This window comes from Panthera pardus, unplaced genomic scaffold (genome assembly GCF_024362965.1).
Source record: "Panthera pardus isolate Hobbes unplaced genomic scaffold, ASM2436296v1 HiC_scaffold_4, whole genome shotgun sequence".
NCBI lineage: Eukaryota > Metazoa > Chordata > Mammalia > Carnivora > Felidae > Panthera > Panthera pardus.
Window position 1 is genome coordinate 20,073,714 of NW_026526969.1, and position 22,605 is coordinate 20,096,318.

Genomic DNA, 22,605 nt, shown 5'->3' on the forward strand with positions numbered 1-22,605 from the left:
CCCTCCATCAACCCTCAGCTTGTTGTCTTTAAGAGTTTCTTATGATTTGCCGCCTTCTCTGTTTTTTTTTCTTTTTATTTATATTCAAGTCAGTTAATACACAATGTAGTCTTGGCTTCAGGCCTAGCTGCAGTTTTAAATAGGGTGATCAGGTCTCACTGAGAAGGAAACATTTGCACAGAGATTTGAAGGAGGTGAGAGAGGGGACCATGTGGTTTTCTGGGGAACCACGTCACAGGCAGAGGGAGCCATCAGGGCAGCAGGAATGGTGTGGAGACCGAAGCCTGCCTGATGTGCTCCAGCAACAGGAAGGAGGCCAGTGTGGCCTAAGTCCAGAAAGCCAGGGAGAGTGGCAGATCAATTCAAAGAACCATGGGAGTGACAAGCCCCTGGACAGACTTGAGGTTTTCCTCTGAGCAGGACGAGGATCTGGAGAATTCAGAGAAGAATTGAGTGCGGTTCCGTGATGTCTTAAATCTGTAAAAAGGATCCCCCTACCCACTGTGTTGAACGCCAAGCATACGAAGACAGAGCAGGGGCGCCTGGGTGGCTCAGTAGGCTGAAGGTCCAACTTCAGCTCAGGTCATGATCTCATGGTTCGTGGGCTCAAGCCCCACGTCGGGGGCTTGACAGCTCGGAGCCTGGAGCCTGCTTCAGATGCTGTGTCTCCCTCTCTCTCAGCCCCTCTTCCACTTGTGCTCTCTCTCTCTCTCTCTCTCTCTCTCTCTCTCTCTCTCAATCTCTCTCAGAAATAAATAAATATTAAAAAATTTGAAAAACAAAAAACGCAGAGCAGAAGCAAGAAAACCAGCCAGGAGGCTGCTTCTGTAGCCCCAGTTGTGAAATGACGGGAGCCTGGTCCAGCACAGCTCCAGCAGAGGCAAGTAACATTGGTGAGATGACACATACATGCTCAAAGCAGGGCCAGCCGGTCTGCTCGTGGATCTGATGAAGAATGTGAAACAAGAGTCAAGACGCCTCCAAGGCCATCAGCCGGAGCAGCTGGAAGGTTGGAGGATGGGGCAGACAGGCCTAAAGGGGGACATTACCCTGGCTGCTTCCCCTGTGTCCATGAAAGTGAGCAGATGGCAACACTCCAAAACCCTCTAATCACATCCAGCAGCGGTCTGCCGGCCACACGGCCTCGTGTCTGTAATTAGCTCCCGGGGCAGCCCCTCGAACCAGCAGGCAGTGTGCTTGCTTATGTCAGCAGCCAGTGCGGCACGCATTTCAGACCACTAGCAGAGGTGGGAAAGAAATGATTAGCACGTGAGGTTCCCTCCGTGAAAGTGGAGTTAGGTTCGGACTTTTGTCCTGTAATTTGCAACAATGATTTGACAATAGTTTATTTGAGAGATGATTTGAGGTCATGGAATAACCACAGAATACACAGGATACTTTACAATTATTAACTCTTTGTGGTGTCCAAATTCCAGTGATCAGTTCATTAAGTTGGCTTGGCTCCAAAAGTTAGTCAATGAATATTTTATTGAGTACCTACTATGTGCCTCCATACTGAGAACCATGGTAAGGCCATAATAATACCAGTCTGCTCACTGTGTGATTACCATCATTTTCTTACTTAACACTATCAAAATATCATACTTGTATTTTAAAATGGGCATATTTATATCCAAACACAGCAATCCATTGAATTCATCTATTCTCTGTAGTTGGAGCCTTTATGTCTGCTCTTCTATAAACCACTAACAGGTTTTTCTCAAAGACCCATGACCCAGGCACCTAGGTCAGAGCTAGGTGTCACATTTGTCATGATACACATAGGCTCGAAAAAAATGGATGAGCTGGGAGTGTTATTTTGTTTTGTTTTTCAACCATATTTAATTCTATCAAGGCCAGCAGAAAACTCACTTGGACTTGGTCTTCTCTTCTGTCCTTTCACCATGTAATCAAACTAGGTTGTCAGGAAACATCCACTCCTCTGTGTTACCTGTGTTCAAGAAGAGGAAGATAATATTTAAGATGGAGTCTGACTTTTCAGTCTAGGAAACCCCCCTTCCAGCAGCAGATGCCTCAGGAAGTGAAGCTGGAAAACACATGGGCAAAGAGTGAAACCCACTGGTTGAGAAAGGCGATGCAGACCCCCTCTGCATGCCAAGTCTATTCTAAGACAAAGTCTTGGTGCCTCTCCTCCTGGTCCCAGACACACACCCCCCATCCCTGCAGGAACAGCAGAGCCAGGATCCACACGAAGAGATGTTCATCATCACTCATCATCAGGGAAACACAAATCAAAACCACAGTGAGACGTCACTTCACGCAAGTCAGGATAGCTAAAATCAAAAACACAAGAAATAACAAGTGTTGAGGGGTGCCTGGGTGGCTCGGTCCATGAAGCCTCGGTCATCATCGAGGCTCAGGTCATCACCTCACAGTTCGTGGGATCCAGCCCCACGTTGGGGCTGTCAGCGCAGAGCCTGCTTGGGATTCTCTCTCTCCCTCTCTTTCTCTCTTAAAATAAATAAACATGAAAAACAAACGAACAAAAGAAATAACAAGTGTTGGTGAGGATGTGGGGAAAAGAGAACCCTCATGCGTTGTTGGTGGGAGTAAATTGGCACAGCTGCCATGGAAAACAGTATGGAGGTTTCTCAAAGAATTAAAAATAGAAGTACCATATACACCAGTAATTCCCTTCTGAGTATTTCTCCAAAGAAAATGAAGCACTAATTCAAAAAGATATATGCACCTCTATGTTTATTACAGCATTATTTACAATAGCCCAGATATGGAAACAACCTAAGTGTCCATGGATAGATGAACAGTTAAGAAGATGTGTGTGTATGCGCGCACACACACACACACACACACACACACACACACACACACACAATATGGAATATTACTCGGCCATAAAAAAGAATGTGATCTTGTGATTCCCAACAATATGGATAGACCTAGAGAGTATTCTGCTATGTAAAATAAGTCAGATAGAAAACGACAAATACTATACGATTTTGCTTACATATGGAATCCAAAAAGAAGCAAAACAAAACATGAGTGGACTCATACAGAGAACAAACTAGTGACTGCCAGAGGGGCCTGGGGTGGGGGTGGGGATGGGTGAAATGGCAAAGGGGATGAAGAGATACAAATTTCCTGTCAGAAAATAAATATATGACAGGGATGGAAACTACAGGAAAAAAGGAAGCAGAGAATCAGCAGAAAAGCCCCCCAAAAGCTGAGCCTATGCAAACCTGAAGCACATGAAATCCATTTGCACCTTTTCTGTGTGTCTGTCTCCCTCATCGAAAGTGCTCCTTGACCTCTCAAGGGGGTCCAGAAGACAGGACACTAGACCTGAGATTAACCCAGTTGAATGAAAGTTGCTGGCTGGGTGCCTTGGGTAAGTCACCGTTTAGTTCTCTGCGTCTCAAATTCCTCTCCTGCGAAATGAGGCTATTCCAATACCTTCCTTGCCCATCTCAGAGTTTTGCGAGACCCAAATGGAGAAACAAATGGGGAAGTGCTTTGTATGCAATAGCGGAACACAGGCTGGAAAAATGTAGTGTGTTATTACTGTTAGTCTTAGCTCGGCCCCGGACAGTGTGACCTTGGGAAAGTTACTAAGTTCTCTATGCTTCCACATCTGTAAAGCAGGGAAAATATTACCTACTTGAGACCATTAAAATAGGGATTAAATAAGACAGTTAATAAAAGAAGACACTTGGCTTTCCCAAGCTTGAGGGAGGGCGTCGCCTCCTAAATAAGAAGATAAGGACTTGCTAAAAGAAAGCTCTGCATCCTCTCACCCTTCCTCCTTCCTTCCTGCCTGGAATGGAAGTGTGAGACCTGGCAGTGCAGCAGCCACTTTGCAATCATGAGACAAGAGGCTTGAGAATGAAGGTCTCTGCGAAGGACAGAGGAACAGCGAAGTAGAAAAAACCTGACAGGTGCCTGGGTGGCTCAGTTGGTTAAGCATCCGACTTCAGCTCAGGTCATGATCTCATGGTTCGTGGGATCGAGCCCCACATCAGGCTGTCTGCTGTCAGCATGGAGTCTGCTTTGGATCCTCTGTCCCTCTCTCTGCCCCTCCCTCACTCATGCTCTCTCTTTCTCTCTAAAATAAATAATCATTAAAAAAAGTAAATGAATATAACAAAAGCAGTGCAAGACTTGTACCACGAAAATTACAAAACATTGTAAACCAGAGAGTAGATTAGTGGTTCCCAGGGTGGGGGCTTGAGGTGGGTGGGGAGTTTCATCACCTCTTTCAGAGGTGATGAAAATGTTCTGGAAAGATGGTGATGAGGGCTGTACAAGTTTGTGAATATGATAACCGCCACCAAATCGCACACTTTAAAAGGGTTTCATGGAATGTGAATTACATCTCAGTAACAAAGAGTGAATGAAGAGGAAAAACATAAACAAAAAAGTGAAGGAGACTGGTTACTCAGAGCCCTTTGCAGACTTCCATATGAATCCAATCAACTGACCCCTCAATCCAAAGACACATTCATGGAAATTTCCATCAGGGATAACTTGAAAATTATGCTCATATTGCCTCCTCTTTGGGAGCAATCCAGGCATCTCTCCTCGGTGCTTATGTTGACCTGGCTCATAAAGCAATGAAAAAAAGAAAAAGAAAAAATACACCTCACCGTTTGCACCCACCAAGTTTGCAATACCAACTCAGTAACAACAGTCCAGGCCTTTTCAATGGATTTGCGGTGCTGGTCCTCTTTGACTCTGTACCTGTGATGTCCAAGGTGGCAAATACTAATGTTGTGGTCTGATAAGAAGATTGTGGTCTGATGCCTGTATTCACAATTGAAGGAAGTATGAAATATCCATTAGGAGCTAATAAAAATAAAGATGTAATTTTTCCCATCCAAAATAACCTCATAAAGATATAAGACACTTTGTGCAGTTCCTGGCATACAGTAAGTGCTCAATAAATGTTGGCGACTACAGTTATTTGCAAATGCCAGTAGACGTGTTAGAAAATTCAAAAGCCGTCGGTTGTGGTTTCCCTGTTGACTTCCTTCCCTCCTCTCCAAGGCCCCAATACTTGCCTAAGCCCCATGCAGCCTTCTGCTGTCCTCACAGATGACAAGCTAAGGTCCTGTAAACTGACTCAAACTGAGCGATCAGTGGCTAATGGAGCCTCAGCATGTCCCCTCCTTCCCCTTCCCTCTGCTGCCTGTTCTTGGACGAATCATTGCTTCAGGCTCTATCACATCGAAGTCATCTGAACTCACCGCTACGTGGGTATGTGAACGCATCAACTTTCATCAAGGAAAATGACCTTGCTGCCTCCCAAACTGTTTCTCCAGGAAGGAGGAGGATGGGTCCCTGGGGAGACAGTGTGGTCTGCACGGCAGCAAAGCAAACCAGCCCACCTGAGGGACTGGACTTCTGGCTTGGACCCCAACACAGTAACTAAGGACAGAGCCCTCGGGCTCTCCCAGCATCAACACCCACCCCAGAGGCACCCTCAGGCTCCACCCACATCCTCCACCCTGGACCCCTTGCTCCCAGCTATCCTCTGACCTAAAGGCTGGGCTGGGGGGACCTAGGGTGCTGGACACACCCAGGATGTTCTCACCACTCCCCAGAGCCAAAACACCCTGCTCCAAAAACAGAGAAGTGAAACCTGCAAATAATCAAAACTTGTTTCCAGACCTTCAGAGTTCTCCCACCCTGACCCATCCATTGTGTGAGTGTGTGTGTGTGTGTGTGTGTGTGTGTGTGTGTGTGTGTACAGACACCAAAGATACAGATGATCTGTAAAGACAGCTATAGATATACGGATAATAGATATACAGACACGATCTCAGTGTAACACATTGCACATATTTTCTGATTTGTATTTTTTTTTATTTGAGAGAGAGCAAGAGAGAGCAGGGAAGAGGGGCAGAGGGAAGGAGAGAGAGAATCTTAAGCAAGCAGGTTCTGCGCTCAGCCCGACATGGAACTTGATCCCACAACGCTGGGATAACGAACTGAGCCAAAACCAAGAGTCAGACGTTCAACCAACTGAGCCATCCGGGTGCCCCTACAGAGACTTTTTAAAACTTAGCTAAGGTGGCCAGCTGCCAGGAGACTAAGGTGAGGCTGGTGCCACATCCCCCACCAGCACAGCACCCAGCCCCCCTCCTTCTGAGCCCCTCCTCCCCCCACAGGCTCCAGCTTCCCCCAAGGATCCTGCCCTTCAACACCAGGGAACTAAGCAGCTCTCCCTGTCTTCCCTTCCCATGTGTAGGCCGCGCTCATTGAGCCAGGGGCCTCTGCGTCCTCACCCTCAGCGTCCAGCCCTGGAAGCACACGCGCATGCACGGGATTGAATCTGACTCCTCCAGCCTGGCTCGGAAGTTTGGATGCAGCCAGCAGCCGAGAAGTGTTGGCTGAATAAACGAGCAAATCCAGTGACATTTTTACATCTCGCAAATCCTAATTGCCTTTGGGTACTCACTGATTATGCTCTAAGTTTAAAAATTAGGACACTGGGGGACGCCGGGGCGGGGGCTCAGTCAGTTAAGTGTCCAACTCGGTTTTCGGCTCAGGTCATGATCTCATGGTTTGTGAGTTTGAGCCCCACATCGGGCTCCACGCTGACAGCACGGAGCCTGCTTGGGATTCTCTCTCTAGCCCTCCCATGCCCCTCTCCTGCTTATGCTTGCTTTCTCGCTCTCACTCTCTCTCTCCCTAAATAAATAAACTTAAAAAAATTAGGACACTGACTGTATGACAGGCACCTATTTTTTATTGTAGTAAAATACAGGTAAAATTTACCATTTTAACCATTTGTGAGTACCAGTTCTATGGCATGAAGCACATTCACAATGACATACAACTCTCACCACCATCCACCTGAAGAACTTTTTCATCTTCCAAAGCAAAATTCCACCTCCATTAAACACAAACTCCTCGTTTCCCCTCCCCCAGTCCCTGGCAGCCACCTTCCTACATCGGCTCCATGAATTTGACCACTCTAGGGAAATCATTCAGTATTTGTCTTTCCATGTCTGACTTACCTCACTTAGCACGTCTTCAAGGTTCATTCATGTTGTAGCACGTGTCAGAATCACATTTTTTTTTGTTTGTTCACTTATCTGTTTTGAGAGAGAGAGCAAAATTTCCCGGGGGAAGGGCAGAGACAGAGAGAAAGAGAGAGAGAGAGAGAGAGAGAGAAGCCCACGCAGGCTCCACATAGTCAGTGTGGAGCCCAACGCGGGGCTCAAACTCACGAACCGTGACATCATGACCTGAGCCAAAATCAAGAGTCGGTCACTTAACTGAATGAGCCACCCGGGAGCCCCAGAATCACACAATTTTTAAAGACATCAACTTTTTGATGACCTCCTATTGTGGGCAGGGTTCCAGCTAAAAGTGAACAAAGGTAAATGACAGTCGCTGCTCCAACGCCGAATCTACGAATCTCCATATGAAAGGGTCCGATGTGCTACTAAATGAGAGACCACCAACACAGCTGGCCTTCCTCATCACCCTTGAAAATGGCTTTCTACACTCCAGCCTGCAGACTGCAGACTATTTTCCAGGTGAATCTAGCAATTCCAGAAGAAAGTTTACAAATGAAATTGGCTAATGGGAGAAGTTTCAGGCCACACTGGGGCTATGACTAAACAACAGATACAAGTCTTCTGTCCTCTCCTTGGGTCACGCTCTGGAACAGCATGAAGTGGCCACTTAGTCTACTGCTCTCCCAGGAAATTCTAAAAGGTGCCAAGACTCTCCATACAGTAAGACTTCCCCTTCGCCACCCACCACCACTACTGTGCCTGCTGGGTGGCCACTTAGAAGGCCTTGGATGGGATGCGGGTCTGAGCTCCACAGTGGCGGGAAGTAGAGTCAGGGAGGTGGCATTTATTTTTGAACTTCTGCTCGAAGCCAAGTACCACGCTAGGTGCTTCCACACATAGTATCTCAATGAATAATCTCAACGATCAAGGACAAGAGATGCCATCACCTCATGTTCACAAATGCAGAAACTGAGGCTCAGATGAGCCACGAGACAGACCACCCAAGGACACACAGCTAATTAGTATCAGAATTAGCAAACAAATTCGAGCTTGTCAACCTCAAAGCTGTTTTCGTTCACCCATGATGCCTCTCCTTCCGTGATGGGGAGTGATGCCTTCCTCATCTCCAGCCCCGCCCCCTGCTCCCCCACCGAAGACCCCAGAGGTACATCTTGAGAAAGACACCAGTGATAGGACCAGCGAAAAGCACAAGGAAATGTGTCACCCTCCACCCCACAGGAACCATAAAGGGGGCTGGGGAGTCCCTCCAAAGAGGACTATCTGGAAAGGACAAGACTTCTATGAGCCCTTAAATGACAAAGGAGCAAATTCCTACAGCACTGACAGCTTAAGCACGGGCAGGGCTTCTGACTCAAATGAAGAATGCTCAGGCAGCTTTCCTAATTAATGATGGTTGAGTCATAAGAAGAAAGAAAAGTTGGCTCCAAGCTGATTCTCAGAGAAAGGTGCCCTCTGTGAAGTGCCTGAGTAGGCGTCTCCTGCAGCCGTATCCCCCACTCTCTCCTCCAATCCTGATGCCACACCTTCTGGCACTTTCTTGTGGGTAGAGGCTGCAAAAAAGCAGGCGGCCTATCCCAACAGGCTTGGGAGAACTCGCTTTGGCCAACCAAATGATTGGTGAGGGTTTTGGCTGGAAAGGCATTTCCACATGGCGAAATGGAGCGTGGCTGCTCTTGGATACAAGCCACAGTATAATGTGAGGGGCAACAGCAACTCTGACAGAAAAACCTATCCCCACGGATGTCAATACTCCTGAGATTTCACCTTTAAATATGTCTTTCTTGGGGCACCTGGGTGGCTCAGTCGGTTAAGCATCCGACTTCCGCTCAAGTCATGACCTCACGGTTCATGTGTTCAAGCCCCGCATCAGGCTCTGGGCTGACAGCTCAAAGCCTGGAGTCTGCTTCAGATTCTGTCTCCCTCTCTGCCCCTCCCCGGCTCTCTCTCTCTCTCTCTCTCGCTCAAAAATAAACATTTTTTTAAATTTAAAAAAAAATGTCTTTCTCATAAAGTTATCAGCCTTATAACTATTACAAATTCACTGTTATCCCAATCAAAATCCCAGCATTGTTTTTCCATGGGACTTGACATAATTCACCTTAGATTCATATGGAAGATCATTGACTAAAGAATGTCTAAGAAAATGTGAAGAAGAAGAACCAAGTGGGAAGACTTTATACTCCTGGTATCAGAAATTATTGTAGCACTATAACGATTAAGGCAGTGTGTTTCTTTTTTTTTTTTTTTCTTTTAGCATTGAGAATCCTTTATTCAGTTATTCCCTATCACAAGAATATTTTAGGGTACCTGAAAAGAAAATATCAAGAATTGTCTCTCCTGAAGAAAGTTATAGGACTCTAAATATAGTTGCAAAAATATTCCTATTTCAAATAATTCTTAGGACAAAGAATATAGAATTTTGTTATGCTACTAAGCATATTGATTTACATAAAATTTCAAAAACATTAAAAACTTTTGAGACATGGTATTCTGCTAATACATGTTTTAATTGATACTTAAAAAATCCCAGTATAATATATTTTATACAAAAAAATGCAGAGATCTTAGGTGATAAAAGAGTTGTGACAATTGTTTACACTGCTGTGATCACAGAAAACAACATATACAAGTATTTCATCATATTAGAAAGTTCTTCTGTGTCTCTTTTTCTGTTCCCTCATCTCCCTCACCTTAAAAGCCACTACTCTCACACTTCCATGACTATATGTGAGTTTATGTTTGGGAATTTTATTTAAATAAGATTATACAGTACTTAGTCTTTTATGACAAGTTTCTTTCACGCAGTGTAATTTTAATGTTTATATAATTTATTAAATTTATTTTTTTTAATTTATCTCCAAATTAGTTAGCATATAGTGCAACAGTGATTTCAGGAGAAGATTCCTTGATGCCCCTTACCCAGTTAGCCCATCCCCCCTCCTACACCCCTTCCAGTAACCCTCTATTTGTTCTCCATATTTATGAGTCTCTTATGTTTTGTTCCCCTCCCTGTTTTTATATTATTTTTGTTTCCCTTCCCTTGTTCATGTTTGTCTCTTAAAGTCCTCATATGAGTGAAGTCATATGATTTTTGTCTTTCTCTGACTAATTTCGCTTAAGATAATACCCTCCAGTTCCATCCACATAGTTGCAAATGGCAAGATTTCATTCTTTTTCATTGCCAAGTAATACTCCATCGTATATATATACCTCATCTTCTTTATCCATTCATCCGTCGATGAGCATTTGGGCTCTTTCCATACTTTGGCTATTGTTGATAGTGCTGCTGTAAATATTGGGGTATATGTGTCCCTTTGAAACAGCACACCTGTATCCCGTGGATAAATACCTAGTAGTGCAATTGCTAGGCCATAGGGTAGTTCTATTTTTAGTTTTTTGAGGAACCTCCATACAGTTTTCCAAAGTGACTGCACTAGCTTGCATTACCAAGGACAATGTGGTTCTAATAGCACAGGGGTTGACAATGGACCAATGAACTGACTAGAGAACTCAAAACCCATTCAAATATGGAAACTTGATAAATATCAGAAGTGGCTGTACATATTGGAAGAAGTGTCGACTGTTCAAAGTGTTGGTATTACATAAAAAAGTCTTTCTTTGGGCTCCTTTCCCCAGGAGAAGTCTTCTTGGGAGAAGAACATTCATCACCTCCTGGTAAAGTGTCAGGCACAGAATTAAATGGATCTTGAAGGTCACATTATCCTCCTCAGGGTAGGAGTCTCTGAGTATCTGCTTGTATATTCCAGGGATGTGAAAAGCATAATCAGGGAAGGAAGGCTGTTCCATGGATATATGGCTCCTGTAAAGTTCTTTGTATTAAGCCAAAATATTTTCCCATAGCTTTTCCCCCTCCCCATATGGTACTGGGGACAAAGGTCCATCTTCAAGGCTGTCTAGCAAGCCCTCGAGCATCTCCTGAGGACTCCAATTCTCTCAGTCATGCTTGTGGCAGGACGTTCAATGCACATCCCCCCACCCCAACTTCCAGGATGCCTCTGATGGGCCCACTCCAAATTATCAGTAAGACTTCTGCCTGTGTATGCTATTTGTGTACACACACACACACACACACACACACACCCTAGTAAGGGAGGGAAAAGCAAAAGGCTCCAAACTGAGGTAACACAACAGACCCAAAGGGAGACTCAGATGTGTTAGCTGGGTGTTCCTGGATGTAAGAAGTAGCAGTTCTCTCCAGTTAGCTCATGCAAGTGGGCGGGCAATATGTTAGACTACTTGTGGAAATATGGAACAGAGGAGCCTTAGCCATAGGGCCAGCCCTCAAGGACCGCTTGGAAAAATAAAACCTGAATTTTATGAGAAGATCAGGAATCCCAAGAAAGTAAGGCTTCTACTGGAAATCCAAGGCAGCTGTGGAAACCAGGCCATCTGGTAGACCCCCAAGCAGCAGGCCTTCACAGACCCTGCTCCAGCGCTCTGCCATCAGAATCAGTCAGAGTTCTCCTCTCATACTCTGCTTCTTCCCATCCATCTCTTCTCTTCTCCTCTTCCAAGTATGTGGTTGATTCTGCCGAAGTTCCCAGTTCACTAAGGCACAGCTCTCCTAGCCAGGACCCTGCGGAGGTCACTGGCCACTGCTGCTCAGGTAACAGCCAACGGAGGCTCATCAAGAGCTGGAGGCACTGCAGTTTCTCTAGGTGGGGAGGGGGATGGGGAGAGAGTGAGCAGGAGCAGCCTGTGCCTGACCTTCATAGTACAGCTGGTGCCCAGAAGGGACGACTAAAAAGGTGTTCGTCTCAGTTCGTGGAGGGAATAAGAGAACACAGACTCTTGGCTGTTATGTCCTCAGAGAATAGGCTTAATTCTGAAATCCAGATGGAGGGGACTCACTAAGAAACATCCCGTGTGACCAGCTGCTTCTTGTTGGTGATCAACCCAAAACAGCAGCCCCAGTGTCTACCCATCTACCACCTTTTCATCCCTCTGTGGTGTCCAGTTTCCTCTATTACAATACAAATGCCACTTAGAAATAAATTTAACCAAAGATGTACAAGACTTCTTTGCTAAAGACCACCAAATGTTATTGAGGAAAATAAAAGACCCAAATAAATGTACAGATGTACCATGTTCATGGATTGTAGGACTCAATATTGTTAAAATGTCAATTCCCTCCAGATTGATCTATAGATTCAGTGTAATCCCAATATAAATTCCAGAAGGAATTTTTCTAGAAATTGACTAGCAGCCAATTAGGTAGAAATTTAAGTAGTCAATTTTGTAGAAATAAGAAGGACTAGAATAGCCAAAATAGTCTTAATAAAGAATAAAGTTGAAGGGCTTATAGTAGCTGATTTTAAGATTTACTACAAACAACAATAATCGAGACAGTTTGGTATTAGCATGAGGGTACACAAAGACACCAATGGAACAGGAAACATCATCCAGAAATAGAACTACACATATATGATCAATTGATGTTCAACAAAGAAAGCAAGATAATTCAATGGGGAAAGACAAATATCTTCAACAAATGGGATGAAAAAATTATCTACCCAAAAGGGAAAAAATGAACCACAACTCCATGTATCACATGGAAAACTTAAGCTGGATCCTAGACATAAAGGAAATACAGCATCTTAAAAAAAAATAGAAAATATTGGGGCTTCTGGGTGGCTCAGTCAGTTAAGCATCCGACTTCAGCTCAGGTTATAATCTTGCAGTTTGTGAGTTTGAGCCCCACTTCGGGCTCTGTGCTGACAGCTCAGAGCCTGGAGCCTGCTTCGGATTCTGTGTCTCCCCCTCTCTCTGCCCCTCCCATGCTCATGCTCTGTCTCTCAATAATAAATAAACGTTAAAAAAATTTTTTTTAATTGAAAATATCTCCATGACCTTGAAGTAGGCAAACACTGCTAAGGCAAAACACTAAAAGCACTAACCATTAAAAAAAAATTTATAACTAAAATTCGTTTAAAAAATTTAAAATTTTCAACACCCCAACCCTAATAGCTACAATTAAACAGACTGACAACACCGAGGCACCTGGATGGCTCAGTTGGTTAAGTGTCCAACTTCAGCTCAGGTCACGATCTCACAGCTCATGAGTTCGAGCCTCATGTTGGGCTGTTGCTGACAGCTCAGAGCCTGGAGCCTGCTTCAGATTCTGTGTCTCCCTCTCCCTCTGCTCCTCCCCCACTCGCACTCTGTCTTTCTCTCTCTCAAAAATAAATTTTAAAAACACTAAAAAAATAAAAATAAAAAAAACAGATTGACAACACCAAATGTTAGTGAAGATATGGAGCAACCAAAACTCTCATATAGTGTTGATGGGAGTGTGAAACGATATAACTAATCTGGGAAAAAAGTCTATCAGTTTGTCATAAAACTAAAAATACAACTGTACACCGAACAATTCCATTTCTAGGTAAAAAAAAGTAAACATATGTCCCCCGGTATACTTTTACAAGAATATCCACACCAGTTTTGGGGTGCCTGGGTGGCTCAGTGGGTTAAGTGTCTGACTCTTGATTTCGACTCAGGTCATGATCTCACGGTCTGTGAGTTTGAGCCCCACGTCATGCTCTGCACTGACAACCTGGAGCCTGCTTGGGATTCTCCGTCTCCCTCTCTTTCTGCCCCCACCCACTTGCAATCTCTCTCTTTCTCAAATGAACATTAAAAAAAAGAATAGCCATACCAGTTTTATGCATAATATCTATAACTTGGAAACAGCCCAGCTCTCCATCTATAAGAAACTATGGTAAAGTCATTCTACTCAGGAGAAAAGAAAAAAAAAAACACATAACAATATGAGCAAATCTCAAAAACCTTATGCTTGGTGAAAGAAGCCTTACACAGATGAGTACCTAATATGTGATTCCAATTATAGGAAGTTCTTGAACAGACATGATTGGAAAAAGACACCACTGTGGCTGCCTCTGGGGGTCGAGTAGGACTGGGAGGAGGCATGGAAGCACTTTCTGGGGTGCCGGGAATGTTCCAGGTCTTTGTTTTAAAATAACAGTTTCATGGAAATAATATGTCAAACACCATGGCGTTCACCTCTTTAATGGGTACAATGCTGTGGGTTTTGGTATATTCACAGAGCTATGCAACTATCACCACTGTCTAGTTGCAGAGGAAACCAGATACCCACTAGCTCAGCCCCAACCAATCCCCCCCACCGCCCTGCCCAGCCCTAGAGAGGCCCCCTCACACCATTCTGTCAACCATCCATCTGCTTTCTGCCACAACAGATTTGCCTATTCTGGGCACTGCATAAGTGGACTCACACACTCGGAGGCCTTTTGCATCTGGCACTTTCACTCAGCATCATGTTTTCAAGGTTCATCCACACTGTAGTGGGTACGAGAGCTTCCTTCCTACTGCTGAGCAACATTTGGTTGTATGGATAGACTACATTCTGTTCACCCATTCATTGATCATTTCAGTTGATGGACATTTGGAGAGGTGCTTAACTGGAAAAGGTACAAGGGAACAAACTTTCTGGGGTAATTAACATAGCAGTTACATGAGTGTATGTATTAGTCAAAGTTATTGAACTGAGGACTTAAGATACGTGCATTTTATTTTAGTGAGGAAACTATAATTCAAAAAAAGGGGCCCAAGAAAGAAAAGAATAAAGAAAGAGAGAATCCAGGGAGGAAGGGAGGGAGGGAGGGAGGAAATGAGGGAAGAAAGGAGGAAGAATGGAAGGAAGGAAGGGAGGGAAGGAGGGATGGAGGGAGGGAGGAAGGGAGAGAAGAAAGGAGGGAGAATGGAAGGAAGGGAGGGAGGGAGGGAAGAAGGGAGGGAGGCAGAATGGAAGGAAGGAAGGGAGGAAGGGAGGAAGGAAGGAAGGGAGGGAGGGAGGGAGGAAGGAAGGGAGGGAGGGAGAGAGGGAGGAGGGAGGGAGGGAGGCAGGCCGGCCGGGCCGGGAGGGAGGGGAAATCACCCAGGCCAACAGCCCTGGTTTCCTGTGGGCTGTAGCAACTGCTCCTAGTAAGCGTTGGGCTGTGCCAGTATCATCCCGTGACCCTGAGAAAATCAGAGCATGCTGCTCGCAGGGCACAGCGCCTGCGGAGAACCCGCCTTGTGCTGCCAGCTTGCTGGAGAAGGCACTCAGCTGGGCTGCAGGGTGTCTGCTTTGGGCTGGCCCACCCCCACGTGGGCCGGAGTCTGAGCACACTCCCTTTTGCCTGCCATGCAGCTGGTGGGCATGGCAGTTCTAGCTCTTGATGTAAATCGATACACTCACGGCTGGCTTGCCATTCAGTCCCTAGGGAGGAAGGAGAAGCTCCCGCACTGGGAGGAAGGAGGCGGCAGCCGGCAGGGAAGGAGGCCTGAGGACTTGGCCACCACTGCATCGAGACACCCTGGCCAATGAATACTCTGTCTCCTGGTCAAAAGACACCTAGTATTCTGCAGGTTAAAGATGGTCAAACAGCAGGCATTTTCTTTTTTTTTTTTAAATTTTTTTTTTTTAACGTTTTTTATTTATTTTTGGGACAGAGAGAGACAGAGCATGAATGGGGGAGGGGCAGAGAGAGAGGGAGACACAGAATCGGAAACAGGCTCCAGGCTCCGAGCCATCAGCCCAGAGCCTGACGCGGGGCTCGAACTCACGGACCGCGAGATCGTGACCTGGCTGAAGTCGGACGCTCAACCGACTGCGCCACCCAGGCGCCCCAAACAGCAGGCATTTTCATTCCGCTCAACCCTTAGGCCATCCACTGGTTGTAAGATTCTGTGCGGGGCTGGCGACCCTCTGTTCTAATTGTGTTTGGGGTGGGGGTGGGCAGCAGGGCACATGCAGAAAAAAATAAGTGATAATAAATAATCTGAGGTGGCGGACGCCAAGTGCCGTGCCAGTGCGGGCTACAGATCACACCGTGAAAGCTCAAACAGCAGAGAAGCCACTTCATGCCAATCTGTCACCACATGCTAAGTGCCGGGGCCCGGGAAGCCAGGATTGATCAGGGGTGGCCCCACGCTCCAAGATGCTCCCTCGTGGTCCAGGGGTGCAGACTAACTTGCAAACCCAGAATTGGAAAGCACCATGGCCGTCATTAGAGTGACGGGGCGTCTGAGTTCTGCCAATCTGGAGCTTCTGGCTGACAGTGTGGGCAGCACAGTGGGAGAGGGGAGACAGGTGAGGTCAAACTGGGGACATTCCAGACAGGAAAAAGAAAGGCCCTCCCAGTATCTGCACAGAAGTGGAAAGATACACAGACCAAGGAAGGTCTCAGTTTGACCAGAGACATGCTCACGGTCGGCACAGCTACAGGAACGAAGGCTGAGGAGCATCAGGCTGGAGGGAGAGGGGGCTTGGGGAAGACTTCTTGGAAGAGCCAGCCAGCACGAGGCCCCGAATGATGGGAAGAAGCAAGCCATGCAAACAGGAACACACAGCAGAAGCTGGGTCTCTGGGTGGGGGTCCTGCACAGGGTAGGGTGAACAATGCCCCCCGAAAGAGGCCTACCTCCTAATCCCCCCAAACCTGTGGATATGTCACCTAACATGGAAAAGGGGGCTCTGTTTATGTGATAGAGTTAAGGGTCTTGAGAAGGAGAGATTATCCTGCATTACTCATTGGGCCCAATATAAACACAAGGGTCCTCGTAAGAGGGATGCAGGAGGTCGGAGTACAGAGTAGAGGAGACCACAGGAGTCAGAGGCTGGGGTGACAGGAGGGAGGGGCCGCAAGCCAAGGAATGCAGGCTGACTTCAGACTCTAAGAGGCAAGGAAATGCAGGGGTGCCTGGATGGCTTGGTCGGTTGAGTGTCCGACTTCGGCTCAGGTCATGATCTCACAGTCCGTGAGTTCGAGCCCCGCGTCGGGCTCTGTGCTGACAGCTCAGAGCCTGGAGCCTGTTTCAGATTCTGTGTCTCCCTCTCTCTGTGACCCTCCCCCGTTCATGCTCTGTCTCTCTCTGTCTCAAAAATAAATAAAAACGTTTAAAAAAAATTAAAAAAAAAAAAAAGAGGCAAGGAAATGCAAGCCTCCAGAAGGAACACAGACCTGCAGACACCTTGGTTTCCAACATGTGAGACTCATCTCAGACTTCAGACCCCAGAACTGCAGGATAACATAATTGTGTTGTTTAGAGCCACTCAGTGTGGTAACTTGTTACAGTAATAACAGGAAACACACACTGCAGAATCAGTGGGAATGCAACTTACACATAGCCCCTACATATCCCCTCTTCCCAGCCCCAACAGATACATTTACTTCCCTCCGGAGATTTCATGCCATCAAAAAGAGTCTGAATGCAGAAGCATGGTTAACAAATGTGGTTACATTATCTGCTACTTTGTTCGTTCATCACTTAGCAAATGACAGGAACAGAGCGAGGTCTGTGATCCATACTGACATCCCTGCCCCCAGCGAGCTCAGAATCCAGTGGGGGGTGCAGACATGTCAACAGCCAGTCACCACACAAGGTGACAAACCCTTAATGGAGATAGGAAGAGGGGAACACGGCAGCACAGGGGAGAGCCAGCTGGTGTGGCTTCCCGAGAATGGAATGGTCCAACACAAGGAGTCTTGGCTGCGCGACGAGGCAGGATGAGGGGGAAGGCAGGCAAATGGAACTGCATTTAGCAGAACGGAGGTGGCAGGAGATACGGCTGGTCTGGGGGAACGGCAGGTGAAGTGAGCGTGGCCAAAACAGGGACCAGAGGCTGGGACAGGTGCTTCCTGATTACAAGGTGGAAACAACTGCTTCATGGCCACCTTCTCAGCCCTGCCTCGGTGAGATTAAAAGGCCAGGAGCTGCAGGAAGATTCGAGGCAGAGATGGGTGAGGGCTCGAGGGGCAGCCCTGGTGCAAACACAACATGAGCCTTCAAGCTCCAAGAGACAGCACAGCACCCAAAGGAGACACTCCAGGTAGGGAAGACCACCCGGCTAAGCACTCTGACCCTGTCCGCCCCGTGTGACACCTCGTCCTTCGATTCATCGCACTGCAGGTGACATTGCCACTACATGCAGACTTCGGGGTGCCCTGCGTCCCTGTTGCCCCTGGCACCAAGAGACAACACAGTCTTCCCATTGCTTACTTTCATGAGCAACCTAAGGAGGAGGTGATTCCCAACCTGGGAACAGCCTGGCTCCTGACCTGAGCCATCCCCAGATGGCTGGTATCACCCAGGACAAGGAACGAGCCAACAACGGCCACAGCGCTGAAACACTACTGCATGTGGGCGTGGCCAGACGACATTTGGTCACAAGGGTGAGGACACGTGGAGATGGAAGTGATGCAAAGAAGAACAGAAGGGAAGCACAGAGGGAAGGAGGAGAAGAGAGGGGGCAACGAGGACAGAGGTGGAGAGCCAGAAGAGTGGACACCTGCCCTTGCACAAGGGACGCAGTTCAGGCTGTCCCAGACAGAGAGCTTTCTAGGACCCCCGACCTCAGGGGACAAGATCTGTGCCACGGCAGCATTGCAGGCTGTGAAGCCACAGGGACACAGTCAGGCCTCTAACCCAGTGAGGCCACACACCTCACCCGTCATGCAAATCAGAGCAGAGGAACGTGAGAAACTGTATTAAATACCAAGGGGAAAATTTTGCAAATAGTTTTTTTGAATTGTCACTGCTTAAGTGCGAAGGCTCTCAAGTCTGAGAAGCAACATTTCATTCTCTCTGAGCCCTCAGAAATTAAAAAAAAAGGAGAACTCACTGTACTCGGGAAACCTGCGTTGGTGTGGGCCCACGCTCGGCAGAACGTGGCAGAGGGGGGTGGGCAAAGTTACGGAGCTCCTCGGGACAGTTTCCACTCCAGATGGTGCGGGCGTGGAAGCTTCGAGGGCTGAGCGGGCAGGGGAGAAAGCAAACCAGGAGAGAAGCCCACTCGGAACAAAGGGACAGGAGCACCGTGGGGAAAGGCCAACGATTCAGCTCAGGTGCACAGAGGCGCCCTGGTGTCCACCGTCCCGGCTGTTCCTTTGCCATGAAGGCTCCAGAACCAGAGGCTGTGGGCCGGGCGGGCCGGGGAACCGGGAACTCTGGCTCTATTATCACGAATCGGCCCGCAGCCCTGGACCAGCCGCCTCCTCTCTTGGATCCGCTACCTTATTTTGCAAAGGATGGTGTGTGGCGGGCTGACACTCTTTCTGGGAATGTCTGGGACCTACAGAAGCACCACTGCTGGACGAGAGGGGCTTGACAAACCTCTGCCCCCGATCCTGCCCAAATATGTTTCTAGCACTTCTAACCTTCAGGTATTTGCCGTTTTCCCTGTAGCTTCCTTGGCCGCTGACCTTTCTTACCGGGCCAGGAAGCTTGCAAGGGGCCCCCTCCTCCAGATTTATCCGGGACAGACGGGCTGGGTCAGAATCGTGCAGAGCGAAGCCTCAGCAAAGCTCTCCATACACCTGCAATTCTATGACTGAAGCCTTTCAAAGGCTCTCAGCCTGAGAAAGCACAAGGTCTTGGTGAGGTTTCCTGGCCGGCTCGGGGCTGGCTTCACGCCACAGTAACATGCCCAGGGCTGCATGGGCTAGAACCACTTCAGGCTCCTCTTCCCCAACCCTTGAAAAAACCTCGATTCTTATGCCCTCAAAACCCTGCTCTGCTCAGACTGCTGTGACCAGACGCAGAACAGGTGTGGGAATGGCGGAGGAGCACTTTTAGGGCCCTACGTAATACAGCTCAGGCAACCGCTTGCCCCTTTCCTGGTGGCATCCGCCAACCGTGATGTTCTCCCTCCCGTAAGCCCCTGCAAATCCGGGGTGAGGGCGTGAGGCCCAGAGACACCCCAGGCTGGTGGATTCTGCCACTTTCCACTTCTGCCAAATACAGAGGTTTGCTCATCCCCACAGATGCGGTAAGGAGGTCCCCCCGGGTTAGAAGAACCTAAGACAGAATCAGACTGAAGGAATAAAACTGGATTAGGGAAACCGGAGGGAGACGGGGTGACTGGAACTCTGGGTAGGAATGCAGATTCACCACAACTGGGTGAGGTTCACTCCTGCTCCGCAGAGCTGGCTAATGAAACAGTAACATTCGCTCTTATCGTGGGTACTGGTTTACTTCTATGTTCAAAAGGCAGCATTTGAAGAGAGTTGTTGAGAGATACTTCACATGGTATAAAATTTGCCCATTTAAACTGCACAATTCAATGGCTTTTAGTATGTGTGCAGAGTTGTGAAACCATCACCACTAAGTTTAGAACATTTCATTACCCCTGAAAAGAAAGCCCATACCCAGGAGCACTCAGGGCCCCTGCTGTTCCCCCGGACCCACCGGCCCTGGGCAAACAGTAATCTGCAGAGCATTTTACCCCGACACGCACTTTCCCTACCGTGAGGGTATGCGATGCAGCAGATGACAGGGGTGTCTTAATCCAAGATCTCATGACCCACAAACAAATGGCCAACAAGCACAAGAAAAGACATTCAACATCACGGATCCTTAGGGGAATGCAAATCAAAGCAACAACGAGATACCACCTCACACCCATTCAGGATGGCTATTGTCCAAAAAACAGAAAATAGCAAGTGCTGGTGAGGATGTGGAGAAATTGGAACACCTGTGCACTGTTGGCAGGAATGCAGAATGGTGCACCCACCGTGGAAAGCAGTATGGTGGTTCCCTCAAAAACTAAAAATAGAATTACCATATAACCCAGAAACTGCAATTCGGGGTATATACCCAAAATAATTGAAAGCAGGATCTTAGTGGGGCCCCTGGGTGGCTCAGTTGGTTAAGTGTCTGACTCTTGGTTTTGGCTCAGGTCATGGTCTCCTGGTTCTTGAGTTTGAGCCCACATAGGGCTATATGCTGGCCGTGTGGAGTCTGCTTGGGATTCTCTCTCCCCTCTCTGCCCCTCTCCCACTCACGCATGCTCTCTCTCTCAAAAATAAATATAAAAATTTTTTTTAATGTTTATTTATTTTTGAGAGAGAGACAGATTGCAAGTGGGGGAGGGTGAGAGAGAGAGGGAGACACAGAATCCAAAGCAGGCTCCAGGTTCTGAGCTGTTAGCACTTAGCCCGATGTGGGGCTTGAACTCCTGAACCGTGAGATCATGACCTGAGCTGAAGTCGGACACTCAACTCACTGAGCCACCCAGGCACCCCAAATAAATAAACATTTTTAAAAAGCAGGATCTTAGAGAGACATTTGCACACTCATGTTCATATAATTATTATATACACAGAATTATTCTCCATAGCTAAAAGATGAAAGCAACTCAAGGGTCCAACAACTGATGAGTAGATAAACAAATGTGGTATATACATACAATGGATACTACTCCTCCTTAAAAAGGAAAATTCTGACACGTGCCACATCATGTAGAAACCTTGGAGCCACTGTGCTCACTGAAAGAAGACACTCACAAAAAGACAAATATACTGTATGATTCCACTTACATGAGGTACCTAGAGTAGTAAAATTCATAGACAGAAAGTACAGTGGTGGTTGCCAGGGGATGGGGGATGGAGTGTTTTATAGATACAGAGTTTCGGTTTTCCAAAAGGAAAAGAATTCTGGAGACGGTGGTGGTGATGGCTGCAGAGGAATATGAATGTACTTAATGCCCCTGAGCTGTACACTCAAAACAATGGTTAGGATGGTACTTAAGGCTACCTGTCAGTTGACTTTATGCTAATCAAAAGGAGACTGTCCAGGTGGGCCTCACCTAATCACACTTAAGTCTTTAAAAGCAAAGGGTTTTGGGGGCACCTGGGTGGCTCAGTCAGTCGAGCATCTGACTCTTCATTTCAGCTCAGGTCTTGATCCCAGGTCCTGGGATCGAGCCCCGTGTTGGGCTCTACACTCACAGGGCAGAGCCTGCTTGGGATTCCCTCTCTCTCCCTTTGCCCCTCTCCTCTACTGGCACTTTCTCTCTCTCTAAAATTAAAAAAACAAAAAACAAAAAAAGCAAAGGGTTCTCTCCTGCTGATAACAGAAGAGGAAGTCAGAGATTCAAACCAAGGGGGGATCTGAGGCCCCACTGCTGTACTGAAGATGGAGAGGACACATGGCAAAGACTAAGAGTGGCCTCCATGAGCTGGGGGCAACGCCCAGCTGACAGCTACCATGTTCTGCCTGGACGCATGACCAGCACGGCCAGCAGAGGTGGGAGATAATGAGTCGTGTTAACCCGCTAAGTTGGATCATTTGTTAGAAAGCAATAGAAGACTGATTGGATCTCCTAATTGGGGCCAGAAAGGGAAAGAAGACATTTTAGGGAGCAGAGAGGACTCTCAGTGATTGACTTTGTCTTTTTCACATATCTCCACCTCCTCTAGAAAGCCTCCCCCGCCACCCTCCCGAGAGCCTTTGCGGATCCTCGCCTCTGTCTTCCTCTGTAGGTAATTATCTGCCACTCCCTTGGCCCTGTGCACAAGGGCCTGCCAGCCGGAATCCCCAGTCATCTCGCTTTCTCAAATCTGGTCTAAGGACTTCCAACACAGAAGCCACAACTTGACCTTTTTCATCTTTCCCAAAGCTCCCAGTACAGGGCCAAGCACACTATAAACTAGCTCACAAATTCTTGTTCACTAAGCCATTTCCTTTCAGTTCCAATGACCAGCAAGGCCAATGAAGGCATTCAAACCTGATGTGGCCACAGGCACATGGAGAGCCTTTCC

General features: G+C 47.2%; 1 long non-coding RNA gene across 8 annotated transcripts in view; it reads right to left on the minus strand.

Moving 5' to 3' along the window:
• Positions 1 to 22,605, minus strand: part of LOC109278248 (uncharacterized) — a 37,286-nt gene that overhangs the window by 6,353 nt on the left and 8,328 nt on the right. For 3 of the 8 annotated variants that reach the window (XR_002085564.2, XR_002085559.2, XR_002085561.2), the window contains exons 5-7: positions 4,636 to 4,779; positions 1,873 to 1,951; positions 733 to 1,238 (exon numbers count right to left, since the gene is read on the minus strand). This is a non-coding gene — a long non-coding RNA (uncharacterized LOC109278248). Of the gene's footprint in view, positions 1 to 732; positions 1,239 to 1,872; positions 1,952 to 3,907; positions 4,780 to 22,605 lie in introns of those variants that run through there. The other 5 variants (XR_002085562.2, XR_002085563.2, XR_002085560.2 and 2 more) reach the window with 4 other exon arrangements.